Source organism: Kogia breviceps, chromosome 19 (assembly GCF_026419965.1).
Source record: "Kogia breviceps isolate mKogBre1 chromosome 19, mKogBre1 haplotype 1, whole genome shotgun sequence".
NCBI classification, from domain to species: Eukaryota; Metazoa; Chordata; class Mammalia; order Artiodactyla; family Physeteridae; genus Kogia; species Kogia breviceps.
In genome coordinates, this window is record NC_081328.1 from 15,297,504 (window position 1) to 15,313,164 (window position 15,661).

A 15,661-nucleotide genomic window follows, 5' to 3' on the forward strand; every position below is an offset into this window, starting at 1 on the left:
TCTGTTAGATTTCATATTTTATTCTATTTTCTAGGTTTCTTAACCTCAATATTACTTTTCACATTTTATTTGCCTCTGGGCTGAGTTCTGAGTATTTCTTTAGTTCTATCTTCAAAAATACTCTCCTCATTTGAATCTAATCAACACAGATACATGTTTAGTCAGTCCTCTGGATTTAGTTTACTTTTATAAAAAAATCAAAATAAAATTTATGTATGTGCAATATTTATTTAAGATGAGAGGATAAAGGTGGTAGAGAGGGTAAAATATATGGCTAAAAGAATTTTTTAGAAGATGGTATCTACTTAGCATGCTAAAAGGAAGGAAGGACCCAGGAGAAAGAAAGTAAGAAAGAAAGAGAGGGAAGGAGGGAGGGAGGGAGAGAGCTCAGACATTTTATCATTCTTCCATGTGGAGTAAGTACGACCCATTAGCGTCTGTTGTTAGTCAAGGTTCTTAATTGCCGTCTACAGAATCCACTCTAGCTGATTTAACCGTGAAAACATTTATTAATGGATATAAGGTGACTAAAGAATCTCTGGGAGGACCAGAGAACTGAGCACGGAAGTTAAACTATCAGCCCAAAACAGCCAGAAATAACATGAGCAGGAAAAATGCCTAATCATGCCACAGGATTTTCCAGGAGAAACACTACTAATGCCACAGTTCATTGCCTAATCCCTATAACACTAAAGTTTAGACCCTGGAACTTCATTCCTATCTAACACCCAAAGGAACAGGATAGCTGCGCTACTGTGCTTTACAGAATTTCCAAACTTCCAGCCTGTGGTCTATAGCTCACATTGCTCTTGTGTGGGTGCCTGTGCTTGAGGGGGACTAGGTCATTGCAGCTGCATGAGAGACTAGAAAATGTAGACTCTTCTGGCCTCTAAAATACTCGAAGGTAAGCTAGAAATGGCTTGGAACGGTGCTGAGTGAGCTGGGCTATAGCATCTGCTATACATGGACTTTTATGTCTTGGTGATAAGAGAAGCAGAGTGTATTTCCATTCAGGGGGTCAATGTCCAGTAGAGGTACCAACAGCAGGGTCCATGTCCAACGGTGTTCTGGTCACAAGGGTGACGAGCTGTATCCCAACTAGACAGTTTTGGGGCAAGCCTTGGCTGTGGTTCCTGATTATTTTCCAAGCCTGGTTTTCCAGCCTTCCGGTCAATTCTGTGCATCCCTTGATGACCTTTTAGGGAATTTCTATATTTTAATTAAAAAAAATTTTTGGCCACGCTGCACAGCTTGTGGGATCTTAGTTCCTCGACCAGGAATCGAACTGAAGCCCATGGCAGTGAAAGCGCCGAGTCTTAACCTCTGGGTCACCAGGGAATTCCCTAGAGAATTTCTATTTAGGTTTGCTAACATCAGTGTCTATTGCTGCCAATATAACCCTGACTCACACTTATCTCAATCTTACTTTTTTTTTCTTTTAAAAAAATATTAATTTAATTTATTTATGGCTGCGTTGGGTCTTCGTTGCTGCACGCAGTCTTTCTCTAGTTGTGGCGAGAGGGAGCTACTCTTCATTGCGGTTCGTGGGCTTCTCATTGCTGTGGCTTCTCCTGTTGCAGAGCATGGGCTCTAGGTGCACAGGCTTCAGTAGTTGTGGCTCGCGGGCTTAGTTGCTCTGAGGCATGTGGGATCTTCGCGGACCAGGTCTCGAACCCATGTCCCCTGCATTGGCAGGCGGATTCTTAACCACTGCGCCACCAGGGAAGCCCTCAATCTTACTTTCTACCCAATCATTTAATCCAAATTCCTGTAAAGTAATAATCTGTAATTTAAGATAATAATAATAAAATGTAATATTATTATATAATAATCTGTAAAGTAAGATAGAATTCAAAGAGAAACTGGGTGTAGTGGGCATTTGTCTTTTTGTCTGCCTGGCTTCCACTCCTCTCTTTTTGATTTCTTTTGAGGAACCCCTCTTCCCTGATTCAGTCTATGCAGTGGGGATGGGGTAAGCCAATGACACAGCCCTGGCCATCACCACATTCGCTCCTCCTGGACAGGTGATTTCTTCACAGCCTAGGACTCAAGCCACCCTAAAGAGACTTAATTCTAGTACAATCAATTCTTGTTATTTTACATTTGTTATAGTCTATAAAGTTGCCAGGAACATTGAATTAGCCAGTACTGACTATTGTAGGGGAAATAAAAGATTAGGTTCCTGCAAGCCTCTGTTCACATTTTCATCAACCAATCAATACCTAACCTTGGGGGCTTCCCTGGTGGTGCAGTGGTTGAGAGTCCGCCTGCCGATGCAGGGGACACGGGTTCGTGCCCCGGTCCGGGAAGATCCCACATGCCGCGGAGCGGCTGGGCCCGTGAGCCATGGCCGCTGAGCCGGCGTGTCCGGAGCCTGTGCTCCGCAACAGGAGAGGCCACAACAGTGAGGGACCTGTGTACCGCAAAAAAAAAAAAAAAAAAAAAAAAAAAAAACCTAACCTTGTTTATATGTGTTTCTGTTTACACACCTTATGTAATATATTATTGACTCATGGACATTGAACTCACAGCCAACAGCACTATCACTCATGCCTGAGAAGGCTCATCTAACATACTTATTGCCCCCTTAAGGCACATTGGCAGCCTCTACTCTACTCTAGTACTACACTTGGGGGCCACTTAAAATAGTGAAGTCAGCAAGAAAAAGCACAAAAATACCCCAAACATGGCACCAACTAGATTGTAAAAGGGATGTTTGTTCACAGTATGAGCTGAGACAAGAAAGCAAAACATCATGTTGTTTGACCTCAGCTGGGAACAAGTCGGGCGACTCAAATTTTTCACCACTCTGCACTTGTCCACAAATGACCCTGAAAACATGGTGAAAGTGCCCAGTATTGACTTTTGGGTTACAAATAAATTTTAGCAACTAGGTGAATTCACAAGTCTATGACTCATGAATAATGAGAATTGAGTGTACTTTTGTGGAACCATTGGAAAGTGGAGCTCTATTTCTGCAGGGCATGGGGCTGGGAGGGCAGGATCTAAGCGGGGGGGCTGCTGCTACCATGGGAGAAAAGCCTGAATGAAGGAAACCAGTACAGAGAAAAGCAGAGCTAAGGTGGCAGATACTCAGTCCTGAAGATGTCTGTTGAGACTCTGGATCAAGTCATGCCTGAAGCATACTTCCCTTAAATTTTTCTGTGCAGTGAGCCAGTAACTACTCCTTTTGCTTAAAAGAAAACAATGAAAGGCACTGGTGGCAAGGTCTTAATAAGGGTGTGAAAGATCAGAATATAGCTCCTTACTCGTTACAGGGACACAAGTGATCAAAACGTTAAAGCTATTTCTCCCCATGTCCCTGAAGGACTCCTTTATCAATGTTTTTCTTACCTCCCTCCTCTGGTCTTATTGTGAAAACTGGAGAAATCAATGAAGAGAACCAAGGAGATGGGATGGGGGAGTTTTGTGGAAACGATGTGAGATTGGCTGAACAGGGAGAAAGAAAATAAGACTGGGGGACTTCGCTGGTGGCACAGTGTTTAACACTCACGCTCCCAATGCAGAGGGCGTGGGTTCGATCCCTGGTCAGGGAACTAGACGCCTCAAGCATGCCGCAACTAAGAGTTCACGTGCCGCAACTAAGGAGGTTGCCTGCTGCAACTAAGACCCTGCATAACCAAATAAGTAAATAAATATTAAAAAGAAAGAAAGAAAAAGAAAATAAGATTGGGATGGTAGAAAAGGCGGAGGGAGAAAAAACCCTGAGTTGTCATGGAAAATGGGGTGGGAGGGATTTGGAAGGAAAAAATTCAGAGACATCAGGGCAGCTGCAAGGTACAGAGGGGATTAAAAACTTTTTTTCTTGGGATAAAATATGCATACAGAAAAGTACATAAGCCATAATGTACAGCTCAGTGAATTTCCATGGAATGAACACACGTGTAACCAGCGCTCAGGTCAAGAACATTAACAGTCCCATTAAATCTCCTCCCTCCATCACCCTGCCCATTTTTTTTTTTTTTTTGGTGGTACGCGGGCCTCTCACTGTTGTGGCCTCTCCCTTTGCAGAGCACAGGCTCCGGACGCGCAGGGTCAGCGGCCATGGCTCACAGCCCAGCCGCTCCGCGGCATGTGGGATATTCCCGGACCGGGGCACGAACCCGTGTCCCCTGCATCCGCAGGCAGATTCTCAACCACTGCGCCACCAGGGAAGCCCACCACTGCCTATTAATGGCAGAAGTTGGAGGTAGTGCTGGTTCTGTTCCAGACCACTACAATAAAGCAAATATCTCAATAAACCGATGCACACAAGTTTTTTGGTTTCCTAGTGCATATAAAAGTTATATTTACACTATACTGTAGTCTACTAAGTGTGCAATAGCATTACATCTTTAAAAAATGTACATACCTTAATTAAATAAAAATCTTTATTGCTAAAAAATGCTAACCATCACCTGAGCCTTCAGCAAGCCATAGTGGTAACAGCAAAGGACACTGAACACAGATCACCGTAACAAATATAATAATAATAGTAATAATAATGATAACAATAAAGTTTGAAATATTGCAAGAATTACCAAAATGTGACACAGAGACATGAAGTGAGCAAATACAGTTGGAAAAGTGGTGCTAATAGACTTCCTTGATGCAGGATTGCCACAAATCTTCAATTTGTGAAAAACACAATGATGGGAAAAATTTTCACATATTGAGGTATGGGGAAGTCATTCTGGCTTACACATGATTTAACTTAAACTTTATGCTAGCTAGGACGGACTATTTTGTGGCCTATTACACATACATTGTTTAGCCAATATTTTATAATAACTATAAATGGAATATAACCTTTAAAAATTGTGAATCACTATGTTGTACACCTGAAACGTATAGTATACATCAACTATACCTCAATAATAATATAAAAAATACATTGTACATCTGCTTTAACCATTAAAGAAAGAGGTCCAGAAGTAAAGAATGTACATTTTGAAAATAGAGATAAATGCCTTCCTTCCTGGGATACCAATGCTGGTATTCCTTCGCTGATGTCTCCCTTCGCAGGCACCAAGGTCATACTCACTCACTGTGTACATGCTAATCTTTTTTTTTTTAACCTTGAAGGACTATATCCCTGTCACGTTTGATGTTCTTTGTTCTGACAAGATATATATAAAACTGTGCTCACTTCCTTAGAGTTATCTGAGAGACCGTCTTCCAGGCTAAAGTCCTCAGTCTGGCTCAAATAAAACTCTTTTCTGTTCCTGTTACAGGTTGTTTATTGAGTATTTCCATTGATAACAATAACTGCCTGTAGTCAAATTAATAGATTTCTTTTGACAGTTCTTTGTATATTACAGAAGTGGATTCACACAGTATGTACTCATTTGTCTCTGATTTCTCTTCTTCAGTGTTATGTTGGCGAGATTCACCCAAATTGATGCCTAATAGTTGTAGTTCATTCATTCTTGCTGTTTATAATATTCCCTTGTGTGAATACCCACAATTTCTCTGTTTTGCTCCTGATAGACATTTGAGTTGTTTCCAGATATTTGGCTATGTTGTCAAGACTTGATATTTACTTTTAGCTATTCAGGTATGTAGTAACATTGTATTGTGGCTTCCTTTTGCAATTGCTGGTGACAAATGAAGTTGTGCAATTTCTCATATGTTTATCAGCCCATTTGAATATTCTCTTCTGTGAAATGTCTGTACAAGTCTTTTGCCCATTAAAAAAATTACATTTTTCTTATTGATTTTTTTTTTTTTTTTTTTTTTTGTGGTACGCGGGCCTCTCACTGTTGTGGCCTCTCTCGTTGCAGAGCACAGGCTCCGGACACGCAGGCTCAGCGGCCATGGCTCACAGGCCCAGCCGCTCCACGGCATGTGGGATCTTCCCGGACCGGGGCACGAACCCGTGTCCCCTGCATCGGCAGGCGGACTCTCAACCATTGCGCCACCAGGGAAGCCCGAGAGTTTAGTATTTTTGTCACCATTTCATAGATGAAGAAATAGACTCAAAGAGCTTAGTTGGCTTGCCCAAAGTCACAAAGCTTGCAGATGTCCTAAAATTATATAATTTTCCCCTCTCCTACATCTCTGTCTCAGCAACTGATAGAACAACTAGTCAGAAAATCAGCAAGGATATAGAAGAACTAAAAAATGCCATAACTAACAGTATCTAACTGACATTTACAGAATACTCTACCCAGCAACAGCAGAACACGCATTCTTTTCAGGTGCCTGTGGAACTTATACCAAGATAAACCATACTGTGGGCCATAAAACAAACTGTAACACGTTTAAAAGAGTTGAAATCATACAGTGTGTTCTCTGACCACAGTGGAATCAAATTACAAATCAACAACAGAAAGATAACAGGAAAATCTCCAAACACTCAGAAAGATAAACAACATATTTCTAAACGATCCGTGTGTCCAAGCAAAGTCTCAAAGTAAATTTAAAAAACACATTGAACTGAATGAAGATGAGGCATATTACAACATATCAAAATTTGTGGGACACAGCTAAAGCAGTGCTGAAAGGGGAATTTACAGGACTAAATGCTTACATTAGTAAAGAAGAAAAATCTCAAAGAATAATCTATGCTTCCACCTAAGGAACCTAGAAAAAGTGCAAAATAAACACAAAGCTAGCAGAAATAAATAAATAATAAAGATAATAAAGAGCAGAAATCCATGAAATTGAAAACAGAAAATTTATTTATTGATTTATACTTAACAAAGTATCTTTAATGTTCATTTTTAAATTTAATTTAATTTTTAATTGAAGTATAGTTGATTTACAACATTGTGTTAGTTTCAGGTGTGCAGCACAGTGATATATGTGTGTGTATATATATGTGTGTGTGTGTATATATATATGTATATCTTTTTTTTTTTTTTTTTTTTGCGGTACGCGGGTCTCTCACTGTTGTGGCCTCTCCTGTTGCGGAGCACAGGCTCTGGACGCGCAGCTCAGCGGCCATGACTCACGGCCCAGCCGCTCCGCGGCATGTGGGATCTTCCCGGACCAGGGCACGAACCCGTGTTCCCTGAATCGGCAGACGGATTCTCAACCACTGCGCCACCAGGGAAGCCCCTGTATATATATTCTTTTTCAGATTCTTTTCCCTTATAGGTTATTACAGAACTTTGAGTATAGTTCCCTGTGCTATACAGTAGGTCCTTATTAGTTATCTATTATATGTTATAGTAGTATGTATATGTTAATCCCAAACTCCTAATTTATCGCATAAGTTTGTTTCCTATGTCTCTGAGTCTATTTCTGTTTTGTAAATAAGTTCATTTGTTTTGTTTTTTTTAATTCTACATATAAGCGATATCATATCTTATTTGTCTTTCTCTGTCTGGCTTACTTCACTTAGTATGATAATCTCTAGGTCCATCCATGTTGCTGCAAATGGAAAACAGAAAATTTTTAAATAGAGAAGGTCAAATGGGAGGAAGAAGAGCTGGTTCTTTGAAAAGATCAATAAAGTTGAGAAACTTCTAGCAAAACTGACAAAGAAAAAAGAGAGATCACATTTTTGCCTCTCCAGAATAAAGCACGGACTATCACTACAGGCCCTGCAGACATCAAAAGGATAAGTGAATACTATGAACAACTCTACACACATAAATTTGACAACTTAGACGAAATGGACCAATTTCTCAAAAAGCACTAACTAATATAACTCACCCAATATGAAACGTAAAATTTATATAACCCCATAACTATTAAGGAAATTGATTTTGTAACTTAAAAATTTCCCCAAGAGGAATCTACAGACCCAGATGGTTTCACTGAAGAATTCTGCCAAATACAGGTATACCCCGATTATTGAAAGTTTACTTTATGCCACTTTACTTTTATAAAAGACCTACATTAGTACCTGTTTTTGATAAGCAAAAGAAGTCTGAAGAGGATATTCATTTTTACAAAAAAATGCTAAAAGCAAGAATAGTGTCCAGAGTTTGTTTTGCAGCAAGCGTCATAGAAGCAGCACACGTCCCTGGGCAGCAGGAGTAGCACTGCCAAGCTTCTTTTCTGGTAACTACACTCAGCATCTCAGCATCAAGCTGCCATAGCTCTGAACTGTGTCTGTGAGCATCTGTGCTTTATCTCAACTTATTTTGTGCATCTGTTAGCACAATGTGTCCTAAAGAAGAAGCAAGATGTGTGTTTCTTTGATTTATACCATTTTAGCTTAGGAAAGGTTTCATAGGAACGCTCTACTTCCAGACAGCAGGGGAAACTTGTATATAAAGAAGAATTAACACCAATTCTACAGTCTCTTCCAGAAAATAGAAGAGGAGGGAATACTTCCCAATTCATTTTATGAAGCTGATATTACGCTGATACCAAAACCAGACAAAGACAGTACCAAAAAAGTAAACTACAGACCAATAGCTCTCATGAACATAGATGAAAAGATCCTTAAAAAAATAGCAAATAGAGGGCTTCCCAGGTGGCAGCAGTGGTTGAGAGTCCGCCTGCCGATGCAGGGGACATGGGTTCGTGCCCCGATCCGGGAAGATCCCACATGCCGCGGAGCGGCTGGGCCCGTGAGCCATGGCCGCTGAGCCTGTGCGTCCAGAGCTTGTGCTCCGCAACGGGAGAGGCCACAACAGTGAGAGGCCCGCGTACCACAAAAAAAAAAATAGCAAATAAAACTCAGCAATATATAAAAAGAATTACACACCGTGACCAAGAAGGGTTTATTCTAGGCATGTAAGACTGTTTCAGTATTTGAAAATTAAACAATGTAAAGCATCATATTAACAGGCCAAAGAAGAAAAATCACACGATCATATCAAACATTGCGGAAAAAGCATTTGACAAAATTTGATATTTATTCATGATTAAAACTCTCAGAAAGGGTTTCCCTGGTGGCGCAGTGGTTGAGAATCCACCTGCCGATGCAGGCGACATAGGCTCGTGCCCCGGTCCGGGAAGATCCCACATGCCACGGAGCGGCTGGGCCCGTGAGCCATGGCCGCTGAGCCTGCGCGTCCGGAGCCTGTGCTCCGCAACGGGAAAGGCCACAACAGTGAGAGGCCCGCATACCACACACACACACACACACAAAAAAAACCTCTCAGAAAAATAGGAATAGAAAGGCACTTCCTCACCTTGATAAAGAGCATCTACAAAAACCCTATAGCGAACATACTTAATGGTGAAAGACTGAATGTTTTTCTCCTAAGACTGGGAACAAGACAAAGACTATCTACTCTCACCACTTTTATTCAACAAAGTACTGGAAGTTCTAGCCAGTCCAATAAGACATGACGAGGAGATGGAAGACATGCAGATCAGCAAGAAAGAGAAAACCATCCCTATTTGCAGATAACATGATTGCCTGTGTAGAGAGAAATTTCAAAAGGATTCACAAAAAGAAAGAAAAAGAAAGAAAGAGAAAAAAGGAAAAAAGAAACTCCTAGAACTAATGAATATGTATTCATTCGTACATTAGTACAATACCATTTACAAGCACTCAAAAGAAAAAAAAAAAAAGAAATACTTAGGTATAAACCTAACAAAACGTATACATCATTTGTATGCTGAAAACTATAAAATGCTGAAGGAAGAAATCAGAGGAGATCTAAATGAATGGAGTACACAGAGTGTTTATATTTTGGAAGGCTCAACATAGTAAAGATATCAATTCTCCCCAAATTAACATACAGATTTAATACAGCTCCTATCAAAATTATAGCAGGAGTTTTTGCAGATATACACAAGGTTATTCTAAAATTTATGTGGAAAGACAAAGGAACTAGAATAGCTAAAAACAATTTTGAAAAAAGAGATATAGTGGCAAGAACAAGTCTACCCAACTTCAAGAGTTATAATATACCATGAGTAATCAAGACTGGTATTGGTGGGGAATTCCCTGGTGGTCCAGAGGTTAGGACTCTGCACCTTCACTGCTGAGAGCCAGGGTTCAATCCCTGGTCAGGGAATTGAGGTCCCACAAGGTCATGCAGCGAGACCAAGAGAAAAAAAAAAAAAGAAGACAGTATTGGTGGAGGAATAAACCTGTAGATCAATGGAACAGAATAGAGAACCCAGAAGTAGACACACACAAATATGCTCAACTGATTTTTTTTTTTTTTTTTTTTTTTTGCTGCTCTGTGCCATTTGTGGGATCTTAGTTCCCCAACCAGGGATTGAAATCTGGGGCCTCAGTGAAAGCTCAGATTCTTGACCACTGGACCGCTAGGGAATTCCCCCAACTGATTTTTTATAAAGGAGCAAAAGTAATTCAGTGGAGGAAGAATAGCCTTTCAGCAAATTGTCCTGGAGCAGTTGGAGATACATAAGCAAAACAAACAAACAAACAAACAAACAACCTCAACCTAAACCTCACGTCTTATACAAAAATTAACTCAAAATGGATCATGTACTATGAAAATGAAAACTATGCAACTTTTAGGGAAAAAATGGGACAAAATCTTCAGGATCTAGGGCTAGGCAGAGTTCTTTGATCTGACACCAAAAACACAATCAATACAAGCAAAAATTGCTAAGTCGGACTTCACCAAAATGAAAAATTTTGGTCTGTGAAAGACCCTGTTAAGAGGAAGAAAGATAAGCGATAGGCTGAGAAAAAAAATCATTTGCAAACCACATATCCAACAGAGGACTAATATCTAGGATATAAAAGAACTTTCAAGACTCTACATTGAAAAAAAAATCTAATTAGAAAGTAGACAAAAGATATGAAGAGAAATATAATTGAAGAGAATATACAGATAGAATATTTCTTACAACTGCACATAAATCTACAGTGATCTTAAAAAAAAGTTTAATTAAAAATATTAAATCCTTCTCTGCAGATTGCAAGCGTTTGCATGACAGAGGGAAGTAAAAATCCTTTTTTTAAAGACTGTTGGGAATTCCCTGGTGGTCCAGTGGTTAGGACTCCCCGCTTCCACTGGGGGCACATGTTTGATACCTAGTAGAACCGGTTTGATCCCTGGTTGGGGAACTAAGATCCTGCAAGGCACGTGGCGTGGCCAAAAAAACAAAAAACAAAAACAACAAAAGACTTTGTTGGACTTCCCTGGTGGCGCAGTGGTTAAGAATCCGCCTGCCAATGCAGGGGACATGGGTTCGAGACCTGCTCTGGGAAGATCTCACATGCCGCAGACCCAACGCGGCCAAAAATTTAAAAAAAGAAAAAAAAAAAAGACTTTGTTAATATTCTTCTACAAACACACACACATACACACACACACAACTCCGTTGATAAAAGTCTGGTCAATGAATCCTTAATTAATGACCATTTGCAATGAGAATTCCCAGCCCCAAAGCCTTAACCTCTCAGAGGAATGACCCTCCCAGGGTAGGATTTCCAGCTCAAGGCCAGTTCAGGGGGTATGGTCATTTTGTCAGGAGTCTCCCACAGCCCCTAACCCCCACTTGTAAATGTCCCTGGCTCTTGATAGCTGTGGGGCCTCTGGGCCTGCCCCATCTGTAAAATGCAAATGTCTACAGGTCTCAATGAGATAATATTGTTAGGTGTTTAATACAGTGACTGCTCCTTCTGTTGGTTTGCAAACTGGTCCCTGAACACAGAGGGCAAGGAGAAACCAAATAAAGAGACAGCCCCTCCAGAGAGGTAGGTGACAGGTTTAAAATCATGGGAACTTACATATCAGGCTTGTTTTGGGTGACTGCAAGAGGAGTAGATCTCCACACCCACCAGCCAGCATCTCTAAAATTTATGTAGAGGTCTTATCTGGGCTCAGTCATATATACCAACCAGATGGTCTCAAAACACTTGAGTATTTTAAGGCTGTGTCCTTGGGGCAGCTTCCTGGGGGGTGGGAGCAGGGAGAGGGAAGCTTCTAGAGGGGAAGGCAAGCTGAAGGCACATTCCAGGCACAGGGGAGCATATGAGGAGCTTCCGATTGTCCTGGTCTAGCTTGCAGGTCAACTGGTGGTCCCGTCCTCTCAATAACCCCATCCTTCTCCTCCTCTGCCTCCTCTCTTACCTCCTCTTCCTCCTTTTCTTTGAGAATAGGAACACCAATTACATGGCGATTGCAAATAGCAGGTGGTGAATTGAAGCCTGATGGAATCTGGAGAAGAAATGCTGGTAATCAAGTCTGGAGAGGATAAGAAGTCTTGTGATCAAGGAAGCCTGGGAAATGAGGTGTGTGTGCTGAGAAGGAAGTTCCTGGTAGAAGGGCATGTGATGCGTTGTTGACAGGCTAACATTTCAATAGTGTGTACTTTTCTCTCCAGTGAAAAGCCCCACAGAACCAAGAGGGCTAGTCTCTGGGAGGTTCGCTGAGGCTATGGTCTGACATTTGCAAGATTCTAAGAGAGTCCTGAGGTCATGCACTTCTACTCTTTTCAATAGAGATGACTTAGAACTGGCTTGCTAGATGTAACTGTTCATATTCATACCTTTATAGGACCTGTCATTACATAAATCAACCCATTGAAAAGAATCTTCTCTCCTGACAATTCTTTGTTTAGAAAATAACCTTGCTTAATCTGCTGGGTTCACTTTCAAGATGTAGAGTGAGGTCTCTATCTGCAGGCTGGGGACGTTTTTGGAGCCTGGAGAGCACTGTCATACCAGGCACCGCCACCAGGAAGTAAACAAGAGAGCTTGGGTCGGGTCTAGAGAGAAAGTCCATTAGGAGCAGGATGCAAGGAGAAAAGGAAGAGGGCAACTAAGGTTCCCAGTCACCAGGAAGCAGGGAACCTCCCAGGCCACGGAGATTGGAATTAGTCTTGCTGCCGAAGGCTGGTCCCTTGTGGGGTGGTTGTCACTGAGCCTGTGCACAGTCCCTAAGTCCTAGCCTGGGCCTTGGTGGGGTCTGCTCTGAAAATACTGGTGCCCTAGAACCATACTGGCTGCCTGGCTGCTTTTAGGACCATCTGCCCCAGTGCTGTGCTGTTCAGAAGAGAGCCTTGGGTAGACCCTGCTGGAGCTGGACCCAAGGTTACCCTTTGCAAACTGCACTTAATCTTTTCCATCGGGCTTCCTTTATCTCTGGAATCTATCCAAGTTGCAGCTGGGTAGAGATCAGGGTTTTCTCCTGACTGACAATCAACTCACCTTCTGATAAGAACGTATTGCTCTGCACACCCCACGCCCCACGCCCCACTGCGTACAAACTTGGGAGAATCAGGATGCCTCTCCCATGCCAAAAGGGGCACACGTGACCCAGCCAGCCCAGCCAGCCTCTCCATTTCCTGGATTCTTGAGAGTAATGGAATAAGGTTACAGCTGCTTTCTCCTGACAACAATGTCCAACAAAGTGTCTGATGGTTCCTGCTGCCTGGATTCCCAGAACTGTCCTGCATCTTGTCTTAATTGTGACCTGGCTGTTCGGCTTTCTTTGTATTCTGAGAGTTACCCTTCCAGGGCCTTTAAACAAATCCTTTTTAAAAAGACAGCCAGAATATGTTTCTTTTCCTTGCAACTAGAGAATGCTAAGTGACACATGGGCTGAATTTCACAAGATGACATCAAGTGTAAGGGTTACTTGTATGGGCCTGCAAATGGGTCCCAAACCCCCTGCACGTGGGCCAAATGGTGGACACAGGAGCAGAGTGTGAGATGAAAGCTTGGGGATTCCCAGAACAACACAGTAGGAGCCAGCAAGACAGTGAGAGTGCGCTTCCCACCCCCCCAATTATGGTTTAATTAATGAGACCAGGTAATGGGGACAAGCCAGCTGACGCTCACGCAGCGTCCTGTAGAATGATCTGTTCCTGCAAGACAGGTCACTATGGGGAGGAATCTGGAAATCCCATCAAAGGAGGAATAATTGAAGGAGCAGAGTTGTTCAGCCTGGAGCAGAGAAAGCACGCTATCTTAAACAATTGCTTATTCAATCATCTGACAATTATTCCTGGCATGTCAGACACGGCTAGATAAGGAAAGACACATAACTTACAATTTAGCGCCCTGATTTGGGGGAGCAGAGCTCTGCGGCTGTGCCTGCTCCAGATGGGGAGTGGGCTCCCTGGAGGAGGGGGGTATCTGAGGTGAGTCTAGAAGGATGTGTAGGAAGGAGTTATTCCAGGAAATAGGCAGGGAGGGAGTGGTGGGCGTGGGAGAGGGACTTTTAGGCAAGGGCAGTATCAGGTCCGGGCACTATGGGAAATGGGCAGAGTGTCTTGCATAGAGTGGGTGCTGGGTGTGAGGGAGCTGGCACCAGATCAGAAAGAGCCTCAGAGGTCAGGCCAAGGGAACTATTGAAGCTATTGAAGGTTTTTAAGTAGAGAAGTGACACAGTAAGATTTGCTTTATATATATATATATATATATATATATATATTTACTTATTTATTTTTGCCTGCGTTAGGTCTTTGTTGCTGTGCGCGGGATTTCTCTAGTTGTCTCAAGCGGGGGCTACTGTTCGTTGCAGTGTGCAGGCTTCTCATTGAGGTGACTTCTCTTGTTGCAGAGCACGGGCTCTACGCACTTGGGCTTCAGTAGTTGCAGCACACGGGCTCAGTAGTTGTGGCTTGCAGGCTCTAGAGCTCAGGCTCAGTAGTTGTGGTGCACAGGCTTAGTTGCTCCACGGCATGTGGGATCTTCCCAGACCAGGGCTTGAACCCATGTCCCCTGCTTTGGCATGTGGATTCATAACCACTGAGCCACCAGGGAAGTCCAAGATTTGCATTTTTTAAATATCGCTGTGGAGAAAGATTTGGAAGCAGATGAAGCCTAGAATGTATGAGACAAATTAGGAGTTAGTTGGAAGAGTCCAAGGAGAGAAGGGGCCTGGGCTGGTGGAGTGGCAGTGAGGTCAGGGAAGAAATTGATGGAGGAGCTTATTGGGGTGGTAGAATAAGGGGGAGGAGAGGAAAAGAACAGGTCATGGAAGGCGTGGTCTGCCTCACACCTCACCACATTAAGTGGTGAGGGTGGCAGCTGGTCTGAGAGCCATCCTGGCCATGGCAACAGAATCTTGGGCAGTCGAATGCCACTTTGTCAGGACAGCCAGACTGTGTCTGGTTTTCAGAGGCTGACACACAGTAACCAGGTCTATAAGGGACTGCCTCATAGTTCCAAATAGCAATGTGTTAATCCTTAGTAGGGAATCAAACTTCTGAAAATCTAAAGAGATTTTTTTTTTTTTTTTTTTCTGGTACGCGGGCCTCTCACTGTTATGGCCTCTTCCGTTGCGGAGCACAGGCTCTGGACACACAGGCTCAGCGGCCACGGCTCACGGGCCCAGCCGCTCCGCGGCATGTGAGATCCTCCCGGACCGGGGCACGAACCCGTGTCCCCTGCATCGGCAGGCGAACTCTCAGCCACTGCGCCATCAGGGAAGCCCTAAAGAGATCTTTGAAGAGGGACCAGAGTACATGTGTCCATCAACAGGCACTTCTACCCCACTCATCAAGAGCCCTGGCAGCTAGAAGGGTCATCAGGGGTCACCGAGGGAGAAGGAGAATGAAGATGTGTGTGTTTGTGTGTGTAGACACTGTAAGGTTATTTATGAAGACTCTGAGCAAGTTGTTGGCAAGGACTGTCAACTGAGATCTCCATGTTGCCTGTGAAGAGAAGGCTCATGTCTGCCCAGTTCAATGCCTCTCATCCTGGAGTGGATAAATTACCAACTTTCAATAGGAACCTATTGTACAGCACAGGGAACTACTCAGTACTCTGTAATGACCTTTATGGGAAAAGAATCTAAAAAAGTGTGGATATATGTAT